General features: G+C 47.2%; 1 long non-coding RNA gene across 1 annotated transcript; it reads left to right on the top strand.

Annotated features, from left to right (window-relative positions):
• The first annotated feature begins 7,536 nt into the window (after nt 1-7,536).
• Nucleotides 7,537-17,849, top strand: LOC102150645 (uncharacterized). Its single transcript, XR_001380548.3, has 5 exons — nt 7,537-7,649; nt 11,746-12,007; nt 12,308-12,463; nt 16,768-16,867; nt 17,592-17,849. It is a non-coding gene; the product is annotated as an uncharacterized lncRNA (long non-coding RNA).
• Nucleotides 17,850-22,023: the final 4,174 nt, after the last annotated feature.

The following is a 22,023-nucleotide window of genomic DNA, read 5'->3' as shown; positions in this document are numbered from 1 at the left end:
CAGGCCGCCATGCGCCCGGCGTCCCCACCCAGAGTGGGAGGTCTGCTCCCATCCCACTCCGACCTGGCCCGCCGAGAGCCCCCGTTCCAAGGCTCAGGGCGGTGGTCTCAGGTTGGCACCCGCGGGTTGCGTCCCCTAGTTATGAGGAGTCTGTCCCAAGGCTACACGGAGTGCGCTCGCTCCAGAGAGCTGTGAGGAGGACCCGGCACTGCGGTCTTTGGGGATGCTCTGGACGCGCCATGAGTCCATCCTCAACCCAGTATTTTCTGTGCACAGAAGGGCGTGTCTCAGACGGAGCGCTATTTGCCTCGCCACAGCCTGCGAGTAGGGTGGTATTATCCTCGGGCCTCAGGGACTAGGAAACTGACGTCCAGGGAGATTAAGTGACTTCCCTCAGAACCCCCAGCTGATAAGGAGTAGAGATGGGCCGGGAACTCAGGTGCCTACAACTAGATCAGGCCCATCCCCCACCCCACAGCAAAGAGCAGCTCTGAAAACAAACCGTTCCGTTAAGAACCAGCCCGTCATGTAAGGTAGTGGGTGGAAAACTGTCACTGGGCCAAATCCTGCCACCACCTGTTTGGATATGGCCTCTGAGCTAAGAGTGATTTTTGCCTTTTTAAGTAGCTGAAAAAAGATAAAAAGAAGAATAGTTAAGACGTGAAAATTATACGAGTTTACATTTTGGCATCTATAAATAAAGTGTTGCATTTTCTCAAGACATTTTTTGGAAAATTTTCTCTTTTGTACCTACATGATATTCTTGATGTTGCCTTTTGGTCTGAAAAGCCTGGAGTGTTTACTGTCTGGCCCTCTAGAGAGGAAATTTGCCAACTGCTGAACTGGGGAAGACAGTGCACAGTGGCTCCTCTGGGTCTTTGGTCCCGGGTGGGTGTGTGGGACTGCTCAGAATTCTATCCCTTATCCAAGTGGAATCTCCCCATTCCACTGGGGGTCTTTCTCCCTCATTGAAGAAGCTTGTTCTGGTCACCCTTCGAGCCAGCTCCCCTCCTTCTGGCTGGCTTGGTGACCTGTTCCACCTTCTCCCCTAGCTTGTAACTAGGTAGGAGGGCAGGGGTCAGGCCATCCACCTGTCAAGTCCCGGTGCCTTCACAGTGCCAGGTACTCGTGGGTGCTCAGGTAAAGTCTGCTGAACTAAACCCCAGGGACACCAGGTACCACAGAGCTGATTTTTGACATGCGATATTAGGGCACCACGGTTTGGGGATTCCTCTAGACTTAAGACTCCTGGGAGGGTAGGTGTTTAAAACTTGGGAAAACACACCTGCAGTGATGATGGTGTAGAGGGAACAAGGAAAGCCAGGCTCACGCAGGTCCTGGGGGTGCCAGGCACATTGCATTGGAGTGGAAAGGAAACACGCTCCCCCAGGCTGTGTGCCACAGGGCGCCAGGGGTTGGTGGTGTTCGCTCCTGTACCCTCGGTTCACAGCCCAGTGCCTAACACAAAGTATTTCATTTTGTTTTAAAAATAAATGGTTACCATTTTATTTTATTTCTTCTGGGAAAGATTCACCCTTAGCTAACATCTGTTGCCAATCTCCCTCTCTTTTTTTTCTCCCCAAAGCCCCAGTACGCAGTTGTGTATTCTAGTTGTAAGTCCTTCTAGTTCTTCTGTGTGAGCTTCTGCCCCAGCACGGCTACTGACAGATGAGTGGTGTGGTTCCGTGCCCGGGAACCAAACCTGGGCTGCTGAAGCGGAGTGCGCTGAACTTTAACCACTAGGCAGTCGGGGCTGGCTCACAAAGTATTTCATTTTTAAGACATTTTGTTATTTTTGTTTAAAGATTGGCACCTGAGCTAACTGTCGCCAATCTTCTTTTTTTTTTTTTTTCCTTCTTCTTCTCCCCAAAGCCCCCCAGTACATAGTTGTATACTCTAGTCGTGAGTGCCTCTGGTTGTGCTATGTGGGACACCACCTCAGCATGGCCTGATGAGCGGTGCCATGTCCTCGCCTGGGATCTGAACCAGTGAAACCCTGGGCTGCTGAAGTGGAGCCCACGAACTTAACCACTCAGCCATGGAGCTGGCCCCCTAATACGTTATTTTTAAATGAAAATTTCAAACCTACAGAGAAGTAGGCAATATACTCATGGCCTAGATTTAATGAATATTATTTTTCCCTGTTCGCTTTGTTTATTTTTTGGCTGAAATATTTTAAGGCACATTACAAACATCATGATTTTTTATCCTTAAATGCTTTAGTAGGTATCCCTAAAAAATAAGGAAGCATTTCTACATAACTGCAAGACCATTATCACGCAATAGTAATTCTATAACATCATGAAAGATTCAAATTTACTTTCAAAATTTCCCCAAATATCTCAAAAATGTCTTGTATAGGAGCTTTGTTTGCGCCCTGTTGTTTAGCTCTTAATTAATAACTCTTGAAGGAAGAAAGGAAATTGAGCTATATATTTATGGAAGTCAGAAATTATTAACATTGACTATGATTTATAATCATATTTCCACATGTCCAACATAGGAAATTGGTAAGATTATTGAAAAGCCATGTTATAGCAATATGCACACATTAAAAATTATGTTGTAAAATAATATTTAATGGTGTAGAAAGAATAATTATATTTTGTGAACTGGAAAGAATCAGATTACAAAATGGTATGTGTTTTCTGATTATACACGCATCGACACACACACATTCACACCAGTATACGTTGTCACTATGAGGGGTAAGATTAGGAATGATTTTTAATCTCTTTGTGATTTCTGCTTTTAAAAAGTGTCTACAGAGGAATTATGTTTTAAAGAGGAACCTTTTACCTCCATAGAAACAGTATTTTGTTGTTGTTTTCCATATGTAGGCGGTAGCACTCAGGACAGTCAAGTTTTCCTTGAACCCAACATCTTTGTAACTTGGTTCTAAGAAAGAACTCAGCTCATTTGCAGGGACCTTGGCAGCCACAGGTTACTTGTCTCAGCATCACTTTCTTCCTGGGGAGGATTGGACCAGAGTTATTGCCTGAACATCAGGCAGCACTTGAGAACACATTGAGAGGATATGGATTCCCTGTCTGTCTGTCCATCACTTACCTAATTTTTGATTTTGCTTGATTAACAAATTATTATATTATTTTATTTTAAAAATAAAATATTATTATATAACAAAATATTATTTGATTTTTTTAAAAAAGTTCAAAAGGGACGAAGAGATATGAAGACTCAGTCTTTCCCGGGTCCTCCTTCTCTCCCAGAAGTAGCTGTTGTTCCCAGTTTCTGGTGTGTCCTTCCACGGATATTCTTTTTCTGTCTTCATGTATCTATTTTCTTTAAACACACACATATAAGTGATATCATACTACTTGCTCTACTGTTTCTGCTCCTTGCCTTTAAATTTTTTTATTTTGGAAAATTTCAAATCTCCGTAAGACATTTACAAGAAAACATGGTGTAACAACTCTCCGTGTACCCATCCTTCCATTTCAAACATTATTAATCTCACTTTTTTCACTTAACATATCTGGAATACCATTTTTTACCAATATACATAGAGCTGCACCAATCTTTTTAAAGTCAGCATATATTTCATTTTATGGATGTACCATACTCCATCTAACCACATTGTTACATACATAATGATGTCATTCGTGTATTTAAATATACCTGTGTGAGTATATCTGTGGGAGAAATTCTGATGAGTAGAATTGTTGAGTCAGAGTGTATGCACATTCAAAATAGAAATATATTGCCAAGTTACATTCCTTGGAGATTGCACCAATTTACATATGCAGTTGGCTGCAAGTAAGAGTGACTTAAGTGATAATAGCATTTAGTCATCTCTTGTAACCAGAAGGCTGGAGGAGGGCAGGTGCAGTAGCTCAGTGGCGTCATCAAGAATCCAGGTCCTTCTGACCTTTAGTTCCTCCACTGTGTCCTTGTACTTATTGCTTCACAGTTGCAAGATGGATGCCACCCCTTCAGCATCATATCCTCATACCAGTGCCCAGGAGGAAGGGCAGGGCAGAGGCCAAGGTTTTTCTCTTCTTGAAATCCTGTTTCACGTTGGGGAAGGGATGTCAGACTTTCCCTTATTTCTCATTAACCAGAACTGGAACATACGCCCACATCTAGACCAATCACTGACAAAATGGAATGTGATTGCCACGACTGATTTAGACCGTCAAAATCCTTCCCTGGGGGTTGGGGTAGATCAGGGTAGATGAAGGGAAGCTCTGTCCTTACCTGAAGAATTGGGGTTCTGTGAGCTCGGAAGAAGAAGAGAAATGGCTCTTGGGTACACAACAAATAGTGCTTGCTCTACTCAACGGTGGTGTATTATCAAACTTCCGATAGACTTCACTTTATTATTAAGTAGTCAGACTTAAAAATCCTTTTTGTTTGAACCCTAACAACCTTCCCAATTTAAAAAAAAGGTAATTCTCACACTTCGGATGTGAATATTTCTTTTTCTTTCTCAAAGGACTTTCATGATCTCATTTGATTTTGACAGTAACCCACAGAAAGAGGAAGAGCCGGTCTTAGTTCCATGTTACAGATGGGAGCCTGACATCCAATGGTCAAGGCGCTTGCCCAGCAAGTTAGTGGTAGAGCCAGATGAGAACCTATGTTTTTGGTCTCCCAATCTGTCTTCATCTTTACATAAATTTCCTGCTTCCAGGTCCAAGATCATTAGATGCCACAGTTCTCAGTCGAGATGGCCTCTGCAATTCTGGCTGATGTCAGCTATAAGCTGACGCACAGTGCACATGGATGCACTGGGGTCTGAAGCTGGCCTCACAGAGGCCTGAGCTTTGCAGAGCAACTGGTGGTGCCCTGTTGAGGCAGAAGAAAGGCAGACAAAGGTTGAATCTCTGTTCCGATTTTAGGCAATCTCAAGCAGCTTCTCTTGTGTGAAATATGCCTTTCAACCCACATTGAGGAGGGAATCTACACAGGCCTATAAATTGGACTTAAAAAGCAATTGGATAATTTAGTCAAATAATGGGTCTATTATTTCCCCAAATTAAATATTTGTGTGTGTGTGTGTATTGGATTGATTCTTTTGGTATGTACATGGTCTCTTTAGGGGTGAGCTCCCCAAGGGCAAAGACTGTATCTTACCTCGCTGGTCCCCGGCCCTGGCACAGAGCCTGATGCATAGAAGGAGCCCCATAAATGCCTGTCAGATGCGTGAATGGTCTGAGTTTTTCTGCTGATGACTGATGCTCTTCCTGTAATTATCTATCAGAGCACCCTGTTTACTCTACACGGCACCAATCAAAAACTACAATCAATCAGTCAATTAGTTAAAGACTATCTATTTTTTTTGTCTCTATCATGAAAATGTAAGCTCCACGAGGGTCAAGACTGAGTCTTCCCAGCCCCAGCCCAGGGCCTGATACATAGTGAGAGCTTTATAAACTGGTAAATGAAGCTTTGAGCAAATGTTTATATTCCTAGTTTTCAGCAGTGGCCGGCACATAGTAGATCCTCAGTAACTCCACGGAATAAACGCCTGACTAAATATGACAGTGACTTCACGTTAGCACACCTCTGACAGGCTGGGGTGAAGATGGCAGCTTGACAAAGTAGAGTAGGGCCAGGGAGCCAGGCTGCCCAGCAGTGTCCCATGAGGTCCACGGGCTGGAGGGGCCAGATCAGCTGGAGGAGAGCCTCAGGGAGTGAGAGAACAAATTCTTTGCAAAAAATGGTTAAAAGGGGCTGGATTTTGAAGGGGCTTGATGGCGGGGGGAGGGGGGGAGGCCATTAAAGTCACCAGAGGGGACTCACATGGTCAGGTCACCATTTTGGAAGATTCAACTGGGAGAGAAATATAGGAAGGATTGCAGGGGAAAACTAAAATCAAGGAGGCAAAATATAAAAGACTATTTTTTCACCCATTTGTTCACTCATTCATTGAGCCAAGAGGGTTCATACTTTGGTTTGAGGGCATGCTTTGCGCTGGGCACTCTGCTAGATCCTGGAGATGCAAAATGAGTAGGATTTAGTCCTGGCCCTCAGCAATGGTTCAGCAGCACGAGTGAGGGGGAGTAGGGAGACAGAGGAAGGAAAGACCCCAGAGACATTTTGGTGAGGAAGATTTGCCCTGAGCTAACATCCGTTGCCAATCTTCCTCTTTTTTTTTTTTTTTCCTGGAGGAAGACTAGTCCTGAGCTAACATCCATGCCAATCCTCCTCTATTTTCATGTGGGATGCCTCCACAGCATGGCTGATGAGTGGAGTAGGTCTGCACCCAGGATCTGGACCGTGAACCTGGGCTGTTGAAGCAGAGTGCATGGAAACTCAACCACTCAGCCAGGGGGCTAGCCCCCAAGGAGACATTTTGAAGAAAAGAACACCAGCCCTGTTAGGTGAATGACCAACCCTAGGAAGAAAAAGCAGTCATAGTTCCATAAACATTCCTGCCTTGAGCTCAATGATGGTGCTGCTGGCGGTGAAAAAGAAACTTTGGGGGTGAGCAGTGACAATGTGGAGGGGAGCAAGAAGGATGGGACTAAGATGCTCATCAACGTGGTCATTTAGTGCAACATCCAGTTGCAGATGTCCAGTAGTTAATTGGGGCTGAAGTCCAGGTGAAGGGTCAAGGACGGAGATGGCACCATCTTCAAAGACAGGAAAATGACTTCTCATGAAATCAAGGTGGTGGGGACCAGCAGGCTTAGGCCTGTGAAATGCTGTGTAATCTGTAAGGTTTTGATTAGATTAATATACAGTGGAGGGCATGAAAGCAGAGGGTGGGGATGGGAACTGGAGGTGTAAAGGTCAGAAGGAGCCCTGAGGAAGCCCCCTGAAACAGAGGACATGCCGGAGTTCAGTAGTCCACAGAAGGTTGAGGAAAGAGCCCTGTGAAGAACACAGCAAGCAGAATGACTTCCCCTCCCTTTAGTTATTTAATTGCCCAAATAATCATGTTCATTGCAGAAAATTAGAAAAAGCAAAGAAGCAGAGCCGTGAAGAAAGTCATCCCCAATCCCACCACGCTGAGATAAGCCCTGTTAATGAGGTTGTGCTGATTTGCCCAGACTTGGTAACAGTCTGTTACATCCCGGGTTGGAATCCAGCCTGGAAACTCTGAAGAAAGAAAGAATAGCCAAGAGGTCGACTCCAACAGGCTCATCCTCTGGGCTGCACGCTCTTTCTCTCACCTAATCTCTGTTCTCTGTTGGAGTGGAAGGATTTGGGCCACGATCCTGTGCAGAACTGGACCCTCCCCAGGTACCCGGGGCACTGAACAAGCATTTGAGAAGATGCTGTGGGGAAGCAGCCAGAAGCCTTGAGCCCATGGAAGGCTGAGATCTAATGCATCCTGAGGCTTCCAGAGTCTCCAGCCCCATGTGGGTCCCTCACAGAGGTGTTTTACCAGGTGACTTGCATAACCACCCACAGACACGCCTCCCGCAGGTGGAGTCCAGTTCAGAAGGATTCACCTGCTTCTCCTGCAGGTGGAGCAGTAGCTGTGCTGGGTATGCTGCACCTTCTCAGTGACTTTCCAGAAAAGTCTGGGAACAACTCAAAATCACCATGGAAACACAACTGTGACATCAATTGTCTGCTAGAGAGGCTATATGGGATGCTGTCTCTGAGGGCTGGCCCTGGGACCACACTGCCTGAGTTTGAATCTGGCTCCACCATTTATTAGTGTGTGATTTGGGGTAAGTTACTGATGCTCTCTCTGCCTCCATTTCCTCACTTGCAATGACAGCATTACACCTCATAGGGCTATTGTGAGGATAATTCAAGTTGTTAGAAGTAAAGAGGTAGCCACCCTACCAATGTTAACTATCCATTAGATCAGGGGCATTCCAAGCACACTGCACGGTTAGGGTTAGTCTGGAAGGGTTAGTCCGTGAAGAAGGTGCCTGGTTTGTATGGGCTGAGCAGTCAGGGAGGGAAGGAGTTCAAATGTGTCTGCTTGGCTGAGTGGGTACTGTCAGGCCTGAGTCCTTGTTTGTCCTGTCATGGCCTGTAACGGGACCAAGGAGTGGGAAGATCTGTATGCCCAGGGCTGAGGGAAAGCCGCCAAGTGCATTTCTCCTACAGCACATTGCATAAGCGGGGTTGCTGCATGGCACCCTGCATGGCTGAGCAGCGGGCCTCAGCACCCAGGAGCTCTGGAGGACCCACCTAGGCCTAGCCTGCGCCCAGTAGTGTCGTTCCCCAGCACCCAGCACCCAGCTCCTGCCTGGGCATGTCTTAGGTGGGAGACATCGTCCTGTGCTTGGGGAGATGTCACTTTAAAAAACAGAATATCTTGGGGCCGGCCTGGTGGCATAATGGTTAAGCTTGTTCGCTATGCTTTGGCAGCCCAGACCTACGTACCGCTTATCAAGCCTTGCTGTGGTGGCATCCCATATATAAAGTAGAAGAAGTTGGGCACAGATGTTAGCTCAGGGCCAATCTTCCTCAAGAAAACCCCCTCAAAAAACAGAGTCTCTTTTATTCTGATTATACAAGTAACATTGCTTGTAAAAAACATCCCGAGATGACAATTTAAATTTCTTCTAATTCAACTACCCCAAAATCACTGTTTTATGTTTTTTTATGCATGACGATTCTGTCTTCCTTGTGTCTCTAGATAAGTGTATATACACTTTTTTTCTATCATAAATAGAATCATATGGTAATATTGTTTCACAGTGTGATATTTCCAATTCTCTTAAACTTTCTTTTCCTGTCATTAAATATTCTTCCGTGATATAATTTATAATACTGGCATTGTGTGAATATGCTATAAATTATTTAACCAATCTCCTATGGTTGACAATGTAGATCATTTTCAGTGATTTGTTTTCTTCTCATAAACAATACATGATCTTGTAGATAAAGCTCTGCAAATACTCCTGCTTACTTCTTAGGATCATCCCTAAAAGCTGGGTCAATAGGCATGCATATTTTAAGGCCTCGAATGCCTACTGCAAGGGGTCCCCAGACGAGATCTCTGTGATGGCTTTCCTACCTGTGCGCCTGAGAAAGCCTAGCCATACCACTTGCAGGGAGCTGGGCAGCTGCCACCAAGCACCTTGGAAATTTCCCCAGCGCTGAAGGACAGTGGCTGGGACAAGGACTGTGGCAGTAAGTGGGGGGCAGCTGGGAAATTTAGCTGTCCTTTGGAGATCCAGCGACCCTGACCAGAATTGGCAGAGCCACGCGAATAGAGGTGAATGAGGTGCCGCAAAGAGAAAGAACCCAGAAAGGATGCTCTTTCCATCTCACAAACCTACTTGTAGCTTTCAAGGGAGCCCGGGTTTGCCCACACTGCTGGACCGTGGGCTGTCTTTCCCACCACACTGAGCTCCCCGAGGGCGGGAATGTGTCTGTTCATCTCTGCATCCCCACACCCAACCAGGTGACCAGTAAATATTTATTGAGCTGACATGACAAACTCCACCCCAATGCATAACCCCTGCATGTCCTCATCCCACATTTTCAGATTGAGGCTGCTGGCATCTTACTGCCTGCGAAGTGCACACTGGAGCATCCTTTCTGGAGGCCACTTTGAGCAATGTGTACCAAAGGCCTTAAAATATGCACCCCTTTTTTTTTTTCAGGGAAAGAGTCACCCTGAGCTAATATCTGTTGCCAATCCTCCTCTTTTTTTGTTTTCTTCTCCCCAAAGCCCCAGTGCGTGGCTGTATATCCCAATTGTAAGTTCTAGATGAGCCACCACTGCAGCATGGCAACTGACAGACAGGTGGTGTGGCTCCATGATTGGGAAGCAAACCTGGGCTGCCTAAGCAATGAGAGCGCTGAACCTTAACCACTAGACCATCAGGGCTGGCTGTTGCACTCCTTTCGACCAGTGATTTCACCTCTAGGAATACCCTGAAGTAACCCAAGACCCCCAGGAACTGCCTGCCTACCTTTCCCATGTATTTCCCATCGATTCTCTTTATGCCCCCTGCTCTCCAACCACTTCTCCATTCACATCTGGGCTCCTTAGCATCCTTGACATTGGGAGGAAGGCATTTCCTGCCCCAGTATGTAAACTCCGTTCCTTCTCAAGGCACAGTTAACACACCACCTCCTCTAACAAGCCTGCCCTGACCACCAGCTGGACGTCTCTTCTACTGTGCATTAGAGTTAGTTACATGCATGACTTACCGGAACTTCCAACCACAACCTATTTGAGGGCAGGCAGGCAGAATCCACATCTATTTCATCTTCGTCCTTCCCTCCACCTGGCAGAGTGCGGTACCAATAGCAGGTTCAGAGCATTTGACGGGAGGGTGCACTCAGGACCGGGAGGTTGTCTCAAAGCCTCTCGTTTGCCACCTGCCACGCTGTGAAACTGCATCCTTGCCTGCGGGTGTTGGCGTCAGGCCTGAGCTATGGAATTGCACACCCTTCGTAGCAGCAGCAGTATTTTCAACCCCATTTTTAAGAATCTCAGTCTGACATTTAGTTGAGCAAATGGAGGCCAGGAGAGGCGAGGGGCCTTGGCCAAAGGCGAGCAAATTGTCCAGAACCTGAGTGATCTGGTTTTTATATTTGAGACGCATTTCCTGAGCCGCGTTTCCTCATGTTTATATTGAGATACAAATGTGATTATTTCTAACAGAAGAGAATTAACTCATTTACAGTAAGGTCAATCATGCAGGACTTTAAATAGATGCAAAGAGTTTCCCTAGGGAGTTTCAGAGAGACTTTAATTAACTGAAATTTGATTCAAAAGTGCCAGCACTCTGAAATAGGTTTTATGAGTTAAGGAGCTGCTGTCGTGACACTTCATAAAGACTGGGGGGACAGGCAGGCTCTGGCATCCTCTTTTCCTCGTCCCCCAAAGCAGCACCTTTTTATTGAAAAAACCCTGCATTTTTATTGGTAGCAGTTAATTACTGATATAAATTTGCATGAGGGAGAGTAATTGAGAATTTAACCCACCCTGTGCCAGGAGGGTGAAGGAAGCCACTGTACGTGTCAGCTGCATCCACCCTGCAAGATAGGTAACACCATTCCTGTGTCGGAAATGAGAACGTTGAGGCTCAGAGAGGTTAATTAACCTGCTCAAAGCCGCCCAGCAGAGCCCAGATTCTAGTTCTTGTCAGTCTGACTGAGAAGTCAGGGCTCCTTCCCCTGTCCAGGTGGTTCTCACCCTGGCTACTCAGGTCTCAACCTAGCCTAATAAAAACAGAGTCGCTTGGCTTTGTGCCAGGCATCAGTATTTTTCAAAATCTCCCCAGGTGTTTTAAAGAGTAGCCAGGGTAGAGAAGGCCTGGCCTGTGCCATGCTGCCTGTTAGCCCTCACCTGGAGGCTTCTTAACTCCCAGGAGGGACCTGACAGATGAGACAGAGGCTCCCAGCCCACTCACCTTAGAATCCCCAGGAGCTTTGAAGACAGACGGCTGCCTGTCTTCAGCACCACAGATCAATTAGGGCAGAAACTCCGGGCTGGGATACGCACATTAGCATATATACTTTTAAAGCTCCCCAGGGGGTGAAAGTGCAGCCAGGGCTCAGAATCAGACTCCAGAGGCTTAAACGAAATGGCCCCTCTGAGCCAAGCCCTTAGGCAGCCGACCAGCCCCAGCCTGACCAGGGCAGAGACCAGGTGAGGAAGGACATGTCTTTTGTTGGATTCCAGCTCCATGTGGGGGAGGCAAGAAGGAGAAAAAAAAAAAAAAATCAACACCCAGCAATCCAGTATGCAAAGCCGTCATCAAATGCTCAAAAAATGTCTGCTCTCAAGTCAATTAAACGCTTCCCAGGAAATTTGTTGACAAATTTACTTGACATAATCTTTCTTCACAGAAAAAGCAAAATGCACTTTCGTCTTTGCCTCCAAAAGTAATAAAGAAAATTGTCGTAAATGGGATCCAGATGAACAAGGTTCCCTGTGGGAACAAAAGAGTCTCAGTCGACAGACAGAGAGAAGCAGGATCTGCGACCCTCCGCTGCGCGTCTGTCATACGCGGGATTTGTATGCAGAGAGGAAAAGAATTGCTGAATAGGATTACTACTCCGAAGGGGAAAACAAAAGAAGTTTAACAATCAATGCATGAAAGAGAGCAAGGTGAACCCAGGGCGAAGAGCCCTGTAAGGAGGGCAGGCTGGGGACTGGGAGACTCGGTGCCAGCCGCGGAGACTGCCTGCAGTCTGGGGTGGAATTGAGCCTGTTCCTTCCAGGTGACACCCAGGCTCCGTTATCCCAGCAGGATCTGACCTTGGCGGGGCCCGCATGCTTCTACCCCCGTCCACTCTGGGGCCCCCTCCCCTTGAAGGGCCTGGGCAGGGCATTGCTGTGAACTCTGTTTAGGAGAGCGTGGGATTGCTGGGGAAATAGAATTTAAAACAAACTCTCCTCCCACCCCAGCAAACCTCTCCACGGAGGTCGAAGAGAAAGAAAAGAGTTTCTTACTGAATAAGCGCTAAACCAGAATGTGATGCTCATCACAGGCCATCTGCTAAGAGATTGCAAAGACACAAAGAAACCTCCCTCATCGACAGACATGTGGCTACTACCCGCCAGGTAGGAGAACTTGACAGCACATTTGTCAGGCACACTTCGTCCCGGATTCACCTGGTTATTGGGGTGGCCATCTGTGTTTGCTTATTGCTTTCATCCAAAGGAAAAATAAACTTCTCGCTTCTTCATGACAGGAGCTGGTTTTGCAACTTGGAGCCGAAGTTAGGGTCCTACCCTCCCACAGAAACTAGGAGACGGGGCACAGCTTCCCCGATGATTACATTTCAAAGAGATGGGTCCCGGGTCCTTGAGAAAGACACACCTGGGTGGTAAAGCTGGCAAGAGGCTTATTTAGCTTTTGAGAAGATTTACATACATTTCAAGGAGACAGAGAAAGCACTTCCATTTCAAGTTTTCTAAAGTAAACGCTCTAAGAAGGGAGTGGGGTGGGGGCGGCAAAGTCTCTTCCATTATTTTCACCGGGGAGAATTAAGCTGCTGACTTTTAATTTCTCTCTGCCTTTACAGAACTCCACTTTGGCCCTTGGGGAGTGCCTGCTGGGGAAGGGATGTGAATGTCTGACCCCAGGGCGGGCGTCAGCCCACGACGTGAGAAAAACGGAGGGTGGGCTAGACTTAGGCTGGACTTGATCTTGTGACCTTGGAAGCCTCCGGTGCTTGGGGAGTTTTCGGATTTGGTTAGAATGTTAGCAGTGGTGGGTGGTCACTCGAACCACAGATCTTCTGACCCCTCTGCCTTCCTGGACTCATCCTGCGCCCTGTGTCGTATTCACCGCCTCCCCCGCCCCCATGCAGTCTGGGTGTCTCTCACCTCCCTGCCGGGGAGGAAGGGGGTTTAGGGACCCTGGCCTGGTGTGGCTCCCAGGCTGCGGCTCCTTCCCTCCCTCCCTCCCCTCCCCCTCCCCAGCACAGCTCTTGGCTTCTGCTCTACTCCAATTAGACTCTAACCCACTGGAAGCTGCAGCCAGTTCTGCAGAAAGTTCAAATCTTTAGGGACTTCATAAATTAGCCTTTACTGCTAAGTGTCCTCCAGAAAAAAGAATTCGGGAGTGAGGGGCAGGTTGCAAAGCACAGCAGAATTGCTGCTTACTCCTCCTAAGCCCTGGGTGCTCACGTCGCAGATAACAAATAACCAGGCAGTGCCATCCCGTGAGGCGGGTGATGGGGCTGAGGGGGTGGGTTCAGGGAGAGCTGACTGACTGGCTGAGGGGGCATCAGTGCCCCTGGGCAGGTCAGGGATACAGGTTGGGGAGGGAGGGACAGTTCGGCGGTGCAGGTGCTATGACAGCACTCATCTTGTATTGGCAAATTCTGAGTGGGATCTTGAATCTTTAGTGTATGTTTGTGAACATGGAAGTTGTGTGCCCTTTTATATTTGTGTTAGGAAATTCAGGCAGGATCCTACATTTCTGTACCTGTGTGTGTCTCTGAGCATGTTTTTTTGTGTATCTGTGTCTGAGTGTCGCATGTGTGTGCATGTCATTGCACGCAGTGCACGGGGAGAAGCTTCTATGGGGTCCCACCTTGTGAACCGCAGCTGGGGGCAAGTTCAGCCGTTTCGTGGTCCCAGGAAGTGTCAGCAGAGAGGAAGGGATACTGATGCTGGGACCATGTGTTGACAGGGCCTGGTCCTCATGGAAGCTGGGAGCAGGCTCCACCCGCCTCCCCACATCCTCTGGGCTCTACCTTTGTCCACTATTCCTCATTCTCTGGCCCAAACCTTGGCTGCTGGTGGCCCTTTCACACTTCTGCGTGAACCCTCTCATGCTCCGACCTTTGCACCTGCAGCTCCCTCTTCCTGGACACCCTCCCCCTCTTTCTTCACCTGGCTGAATTCTGCTCCTCCTTCAGGGATGTCACCTCCTGCAGGAAGCCTTCCTCCACTCCTCTGGGCTGAGGAAGGAGTCCTCCCCCGGCCCCGTGCTCCCATCTCCCCCAGACACACCTCTGTGTAGCACTCACCACACCCCATTGTAACCGCTCGTTTGTCTGTCTCACCCACTAGACCGAGAACTCCTTGAGAAGAGATTGCAGCTTTCGTCCTGGCTTTCCACCCCAGCACAGTTCTTGGCAGAAAGTGTGCTTGTGAAATGAATGACTGTTGGGTAATGGCCCCTCATATCTGTAGGGCTCTTGTCCACTCACCAGGCACTTTCACATACATTGTTCTCTGTTCATCCTCCCGGCCGCCCCGTGCATAGGAGCGACAGATATGGTTATTCCCCTTCTACTGGGGAGGGTCCTGAGGTTGGACTGGTTAACAGCTCGCCCATGTCTCCTGACCACCTTAGTCCTTGCTTTCCAGCCCAGGAGCAGTCTCCATCTCGGGGGCAGGGCCCACAGAGCAAAGAGTGCTGTGACCTGGGGCAGGCAGGCTTGGAGGAGCTTTGCCCTAAGGCTCCAAGCCTCTAACACTCTGGTTGCTGGAAGGTATGTGTGTGGTGGGGATAATGTTGTGGAAAGTGGATGGAGGGGGAAGCACATGGACCTGGGCTTCTGGTTCCTTTGAGATGCCCCTGGCCTGGCTCCCATCCCTTCTTTACACTCAGGCCCAGAGATTCACTCTACTTTTCTCTGGGCAAGTATATTAGTCAGGGTTCTCCAGAGAAACAGAACAAACTGGATCTATATATGGGCTCATGTGGTTATGGAGGCTGACAGACCCAAAACCTGCAGGGTGGGCTGACAGCCTGGAGGCCCAGAAAGGCAGATGTTCCAGTTTGAATCCAAAGGCTGTCTGCTGGAGAATTCTCTCTTATTTAGGGGAGGGTTGGCCTTTTTGTTCTATTCAGGCCTTCAACTGATCAGATGAGGCTCACCCACGTTATCACTTCTGCTATCAGCCACATGGCCCCCTCCTGAGAAGAGGGCTGGGAATGTGGGTAAGGAAGTGGATATTTGGTGAGAAATACATGTTTCTGCCGCATGGCACTTTGCCATCTCGTTGTTGAGATCCCAGTGTTTCCTTTTCTACATCTTTGAGCCAAAGAAGTGGCCCCAGGATATCTCAGAACTCCAAGGATCTCCCTTGGGCTCCTGGAATCTCTAAAGGTCTGACTTGCCATTGCACAGAATGTTTCCACCTTCACTATTGCAGAACTTGCTTTGTGTGTGTACGAAGATTGGGGGAGACATTCCTTTCATCCCATCCATCTAAGTAAAGGGAGCTAGAGGAACAGGGTCTGGCAGAAGTCCTGGGCCTCCCTCTGGCCATGTTGTCTGAACCTTTTACTCCCATTTTTGCCCAAAGCACAGAAGAATCACCCCACGGAGATGCTGTGTGGGATCCCTCTCTCACTGCTATTCACTTATCGTTAAGACATTGGCTATTGGTATTTTCAGACTTTTAAATCTTGTCCTTCCAGGGTGGGGTTTATTAATAAGTATTGATGAAGCATGACGGCAGTTACTAGAACTTTGTAGATTCATGTAGCTAATAGTCCACCTAGTGTTTATTTCCTTTGAGGTTCCTTGCCTGTGCTCAGAACAAACTGCCACTAGATAGTTAACTAGACTTGAGTTGCTAAGTTCCAAAAAGGAGTGAGTGACTGAAGCATGCTTTTCTAATGGCATTGGTGTTGTTTAAATAAATTAAAATAGGGCTTTTTATTAAAATAACCAAGAACAAACAATAAAACATAGGCTATGTAGTTGGAGTTAGATCTAAAGAAATGCAATCACCTGCCATAAACCAGAGTCTTCATTATTAGTTCTGTGGTCCTTTATTTGGCCTAATCCTGGCTTGCATAGAATTAATTGACTCTAAATCTTTTAATGTTTTCAGTTGTGTGCCAACTCTGGTCAGATTTGTCAAAAGTCCTGGTCTGCAGCTTTTCTCAGCCTTGGTCTCTGATGTTTAATTAAGAACCCCCTCCTGACTGCTTACAACTTCTCAGCAGAGAAGTTTCTTTGCCTCAGTTCTGCTTCCTTGTAGTCTGCAGAGAAAAAGAGAGTAAATTATATTTGATGTTTCCAGAATGCTCGAAACCTGCAACCGCCTTTTTCTGAATCAGCAGGAGGATTTTCCTCACCTGAATTTCTTTCTCAGTATCAGCTCTTTGCCGAGTTTGTTATCACTAATCTCCACTGAAAGGTCCCTTGACAACCTGCCTCCTGACAAGGTTAGGTTGTAAACTGACCTCGTTGTCACCTGACTCTGCAAAGCCTGCTCTCTTGTAGGTAGAAAGCAGGCCATCCCAGAACATGGCTTTTAAAGTACTTTTAACCAGAAGGTGACACAGAGACACAAAATGACTTCTACCTGAGCATCCTGTGTGCTCAGCACGATCCCAGGGGAGGCAAAAATAGAAAGCGCTGAAGGAGCACTTGGTTTCTGTTGCCTCCCAGGTCACGAGTGCTTACTCACGGTGGAGGACTTGAGAGCTGGGAGGCCAGCGGGCTGGAGCTCAGTGAAGCCACAGAGCCGAGTTGCGGATCACCAGACATGGCAAGGAGGACCAGGGCATCCAGGAGGACCACTGCTGGGGCTTTGCTGCGTCCTGGCAGGGGTCATCCTTGGGGAAGTTCAGTCTGCTCAATTCCGGGAGTTTGGGAATGGCTTGGAGAAGACTTTGGCATGAAAAGAGCTTTTCCTCTTAGAAAAGTTGAACCAAGTTGGTTAATAAAGTTACCCAATGTCGTTCCGATCAAAAGGGTCCAAATTATGCCTCAGTCCTGCGGCCATAGCTGCACTGAGGGGTGGCGTGAAACTGCTTGTGGGAGGCACGTAGATAGGAATCATTACCGTTTATTGACTGCTTGCTGAGAGCCAGGCTCTCTGCAGAACCTTTACTTCAGGATCTTATTTATTAAGACGCACAATGTTCTCCAGAGGAGACAGGTCTCTTCCTGTTTGGGAACAATCAGGAGAGAGAAAAATTCAACCCAGGGCAGGTCTCAGTGCCAAGAGGAGCTGTCCTAGTGAGATGACCTCCTCTTCCACAGTGCAGGTCCCCCGGACAGGAAAGACCCTGCCCTCTCAGGCACCCCACGTCTTGGTCTCCTCCACCCACCCAGTGCCAGGGAAGCCAGTCCGTCTCCAACCCAGGCTGCCCTTGCTTTAGGAGGGATGGCTTGCTGAGCACTGCGCTATGAGCTTATTGTTACATTAACTCATTCATCCTCACCATAATCCTATGAGGGAGGATAGTATTTTTGTCCCTATTTTACAGATGAGGACAATGAGGCACGGAGGGGATGAAGAATTGCCCAGGATCCCACAACTAGAGGCTGACAGAGACGAGTTCTACCCGTGTTCAGTCTTCGTCTCCCTGCTACAGTATCCTGCCAAGGTTCCAACTCAATTTACACGATTCCACCCTTTGGCTTCACAGCTGGGTGACTGGACTCAGGCGGGGTTAAGAGGGTCTGAAGAATTGTGGGAAGGTGTCTTATCCTGCAAAATTGATCAATAAACAGGCAAAAAGCAATCAGGATTGTAGAATGGGTTAGTTGGCTAGGCCTGCCGTAACAGACTGAGTGGCTTAAATAAATTTATAGTCTTACAATTCCGGAGGCTGGAAGTCTAAGATCAAGGTGCCAGCAGGGTAAATGATTGGCAAGGCTTGAAGATGCTGCTTCTCACTGTGCCCTCAGGTGGCCTTTCCTCTGTGCGCACACATCCCTGGTGTCTCTTCCTCTTACAGAGACACCTGTCCTATCGGATTAGGGCCCCACCCTTATGACTTAACCTCAATTACCCCCCCAAAGGCCCTATCTCCAGATACAGTCACAGTGTGGGGTGGGCTTCAACCTACGAATTTGTAAAGGGGACACAATTCAGTCACAATGTAGATAATTCAAAGTTCTGTGTCCCTCGTCCAGCAGCCCCACAGCAGGGGGCCGAGTCAGCTGCATCCCAGGTCAGCCTCTGTCTGAAAGACTTAGGGACCAGAGACTGCTCCCTGGAAGCCACATCAGTGAGAGACCACTGTTCCACTGAGGATTCAATAAAGGCTTTTACAGAACGTTCCAGACTCCTGCAGCTCTATAAAACCCAACATTTACATGTAATTTTCACTTCAGCTGAAGCTTTTACACTTACCATCTCAGAACAGAGACTGAAGCCACAGCCCCCAGACTGGTCAAAGTTTCTATCAATATTGTATTTATTTTTAGAGTCCTCATAACTGTCTCAGGTTCCAGAGGGCTATGTTCTTCCCGTATACAAAACGGATTCCTCTGATCCTATCCTTGGAACAGTTTTTCCCATGAAAGGAATGGGTTTGCTAGAAGCCATGCATACTTTGGTAAGGTAACTCTAAATACACATGCACACACACACACAAAAGCCCTACTACCAATTTCCATGGTGTAAGTACTCCCACCAAATTAGATTTCAAGCTACTAATGGTTTAAAAACTGGCTCAATAAGTTCTTGAATATTTTACACCTGGCTTTCATAAGCCAGTATGCGTCTGCTCCAGCACTCCACTGCTTGTCCCAATCATGGTCACGGAAGCCGTTTTGTAGATTTTAATCTGGATCAGGGGCACAATCTGAGATCTTGATCAAAATGAGGTTGACTGGCCCTCTAGGACTCAATCCCACAATCTTATTTCTGTTCTCATCATGCTACAAACTCTTGAGCACAAATCCATGTGCGTCTAATACTTGCTTCTGTTAAACTTCCCTAACTTGGGAGAATTACCCATTTGCTGGAGATCAGTCACCCCATCGGCCCTGGGAATTCTCATGGGGGCTTGGTTCATGTGGGAAAAGTCAAAAGTTAATCAAGAGTAAGTCAGAGTCAGATTGATGGCAGGTGTAAAAGCGGCCCAAGCGTGTGGTGCTTTGTCTGGAACTGGATGTCTCTTCATTTTTCATTCAACGAAGGCTGTGGCGGCCTCAACCAGTGTTTTCTGCGTGACCTACTTCTGATGCCAGGGTGGTCCAAGTGGTGGTCAAGTTCTCCTTGGGGGCTGAGTGACGGTCTGCACTCCATGCCTATGAATATGTCCAGGGAGCTTCCATCCCAGAGGCAGAATTGAGGAGCTCCATGGGGTGGGCCACTGAAGGTTCATAATTCCAAGTTCATGGTCAAGATGTGGCATTTCAGAGGAAAACAGAGATCTGGGGCAGATCTTGGAGAAAACTCGGCTTGGAGGTAGCATACTCCACCAAATTAAACATAAGTGAGAATTGCAGCAGCAAGCTTTGCTCCTGGAACGTGAAGGTTTCCAGAGTGACCAGCATGCAGAGGGAAGGGATGGTTCCCCCACCTCCTTCCCTGGCCATGCCCCTGCTGCTCTATCTGGCCAGGCTTGGTGGTGAGAGAAGAAGATGCAGGGGACAGCAGGAGGAGGCAAAGGGCCCCCCAGCACCCCTGTCCCATGCATTTTCTTCTCCTCTCCCTTCCTCTGTAGTCTGTTCTCCAGATTATTTCTGAGTCCCAGGTGAGCCAGCTGAAGTGGGCAAGGTAATACTAATAAGCTGACTTAAGAGAAGAGTTTAGCTCATTGGACCTTTGGGAAAGACCTCGGCCGGCACTTCGCTTGGTAGGATAACAAGCTCCAGTGAAACTAACAGGGATACTAACCCACTCCATTGCCATAATCTTATTTTATATGCTGAAGGTATTGGTAATCACTCCCATAAATGGAATCTGCCCTTCCTCTGGCAATGGAAAGACTAAATTGTAAATGGTATCCTTGGGGCCTCCTCTCCTTTCTAGAGCTTCACACGTCCACTTACCACTTGGGGTCTGCGACCAGGGTTCTCCATAACATTTGATAGCATTTGAAACATCAATAATGAATTATCTTTTCTCTTATACTCTCATGATCTTCATTTATCCATAGGCCTATTTTAAGGAATAAATTAAATTAAAATAGTTACAATTGAAGATCTATTATGGGCCAAATCCTGTGCTAGGTATTTTATAAACGCTATTTACAAACCTAATAACAACATCAGGAGATAGAAATTATAACTACCATTTTATAGGTGAAGAAGCTGAGACCCAGAGAAGTTATGGATTTACTTAAGGTCAGTAAGTATTAAAATTACAGCCTGGGTCTTTTTGACTCCAAAACCCACATTTTCCCACTATGTTCCTATGTTATATAAAACATTGCATCAGTCAGCACAAAATTGGGTTGTGCTGCAGTAATGAGTGACCCTGAAATCTTAGTGGCTTATAATGAGGAAGTTTCGCTTCATCCTCACACATAATGTGTTACTCACCTGCAGCACAGTTGGCCGGGGGCTCTGCTCCATGGCCCCCCAGGATTCAGGCTGAGGACAGAACAGCCACTGGACTGTTGCCAGTCTCCATGGTGGAGGGAGCGGGAGGTTTGGAGGATCTGAAACTAGTGATTAGGTGCCCTGGCATTGAGTTGACACACGTCGCTTCTACTCACAACTCAGTGGCCAGAAAACAGGTTTCCCCCACTATCTGAAAGTTAGTTTTATGCCACTTCGCTTTTATGAAAGACCTACATTAGTACTGCACGTGTTCTCACTAACTGAAGGAAATCCGAAGAGGATTATCACTTTTATGAAAAAAGGCGAAAAGAGCATTCAGCGTTTGTTTTGCAGTGAGCTTTAAAGAGGTTAAGCAGTCAAGCATACTATCTGTTTGCAAGCCTTCCACGGCAGCCACATCAGGTACGGCTGACGACAAACTTTGACCTTTGACATCAAGGTCGGCAGATACAGAAGAAGGTGTAGACTTAGTGACCTGATGGATTCAGACAATGACAATGAAGTATTAATAGATGAGCTCTTCCCCTCCCCTACGGGCCAGTCTCCTGTACCTCCCACGACTCAACCTCCGATGACTCGGCCTAACACCCCATAATCACCACCGCCTCTCAGCCTTCCAGTGTGCTCGCTGGCTTCCCGATTCTGGTAAGTGAAACTACGCTGTGCATACATTATTTCTACTGTATATAGGCTGTGTATTTATCATATCATTCCTGTTTTACTAGATGTTAGTGTTATTTTAGGTTTTATGTGTTATTTGGTATGATTTGCTAGGTTATTTTTTGGGTCTGGGAACACTAAAAAATTGTTCCCATATAAATTAATGGTAATTGCTTCTTCAGTTTATGCCATTTCTGCTTACGAAAGCTTTCACAGAAGCCCTCTACTTTTGGATAGTGGGGAAAACCTGTATTACAGACTCCAAACCACAAGGGGGAGGAAGCGCGATCCCACTGGACAGCCGAGGACAGAAAGTACGTGGCGAGTAGCATTCAAACCCGCCATGAGTGTCTGGCATAGGATTTAGCCCCTAAATGCTCAAGAAACACTATTTCATGCCCTCTCCTCTTCCTCAACTATGAACAAATTATGGTGATACGATGCTTTTTGGACCAAGAGACAGTTATAATGAACAGGCTCTTCTTTTTGTACCCAGTTTAACACTTTCTTTCTTCATTGGCTTGCGGCCGGATCATAGGATGTTGGCAGCAGTCCACACCTGGATCAGATTGTTCCAGGGCCTGGTTCTCCAGTGACTTGATGTCTGACCATGTTTCAGGGGTCTCTATCAGTCATCCTCAAATGCCATGTTGCAGGTGACAGATCACATTCACCTGTACGACTCATGACACTCCCCTATGGGCATCCCCGATTGGCTCAGGGCTACAGGCCACCCCT

Source organism: Equus caballus, chromosome 4 (assembly GCF_041296265.1).
Source record: "Equus caballus isolate H_3958 breed thoroughbred chromosome 4, TB-T2T, whole genome shotgun sequence".
Classification (NCBI taxonomy): domain Eukaryota; kingdom Metazoa; phylum Chordata; class Mammalia; order Perissodactyla; family Equidae; genus Equus; species Equus caballus.
This window is presented reverse-complemented; position numbering and strand designations above follow the sequence as displayed.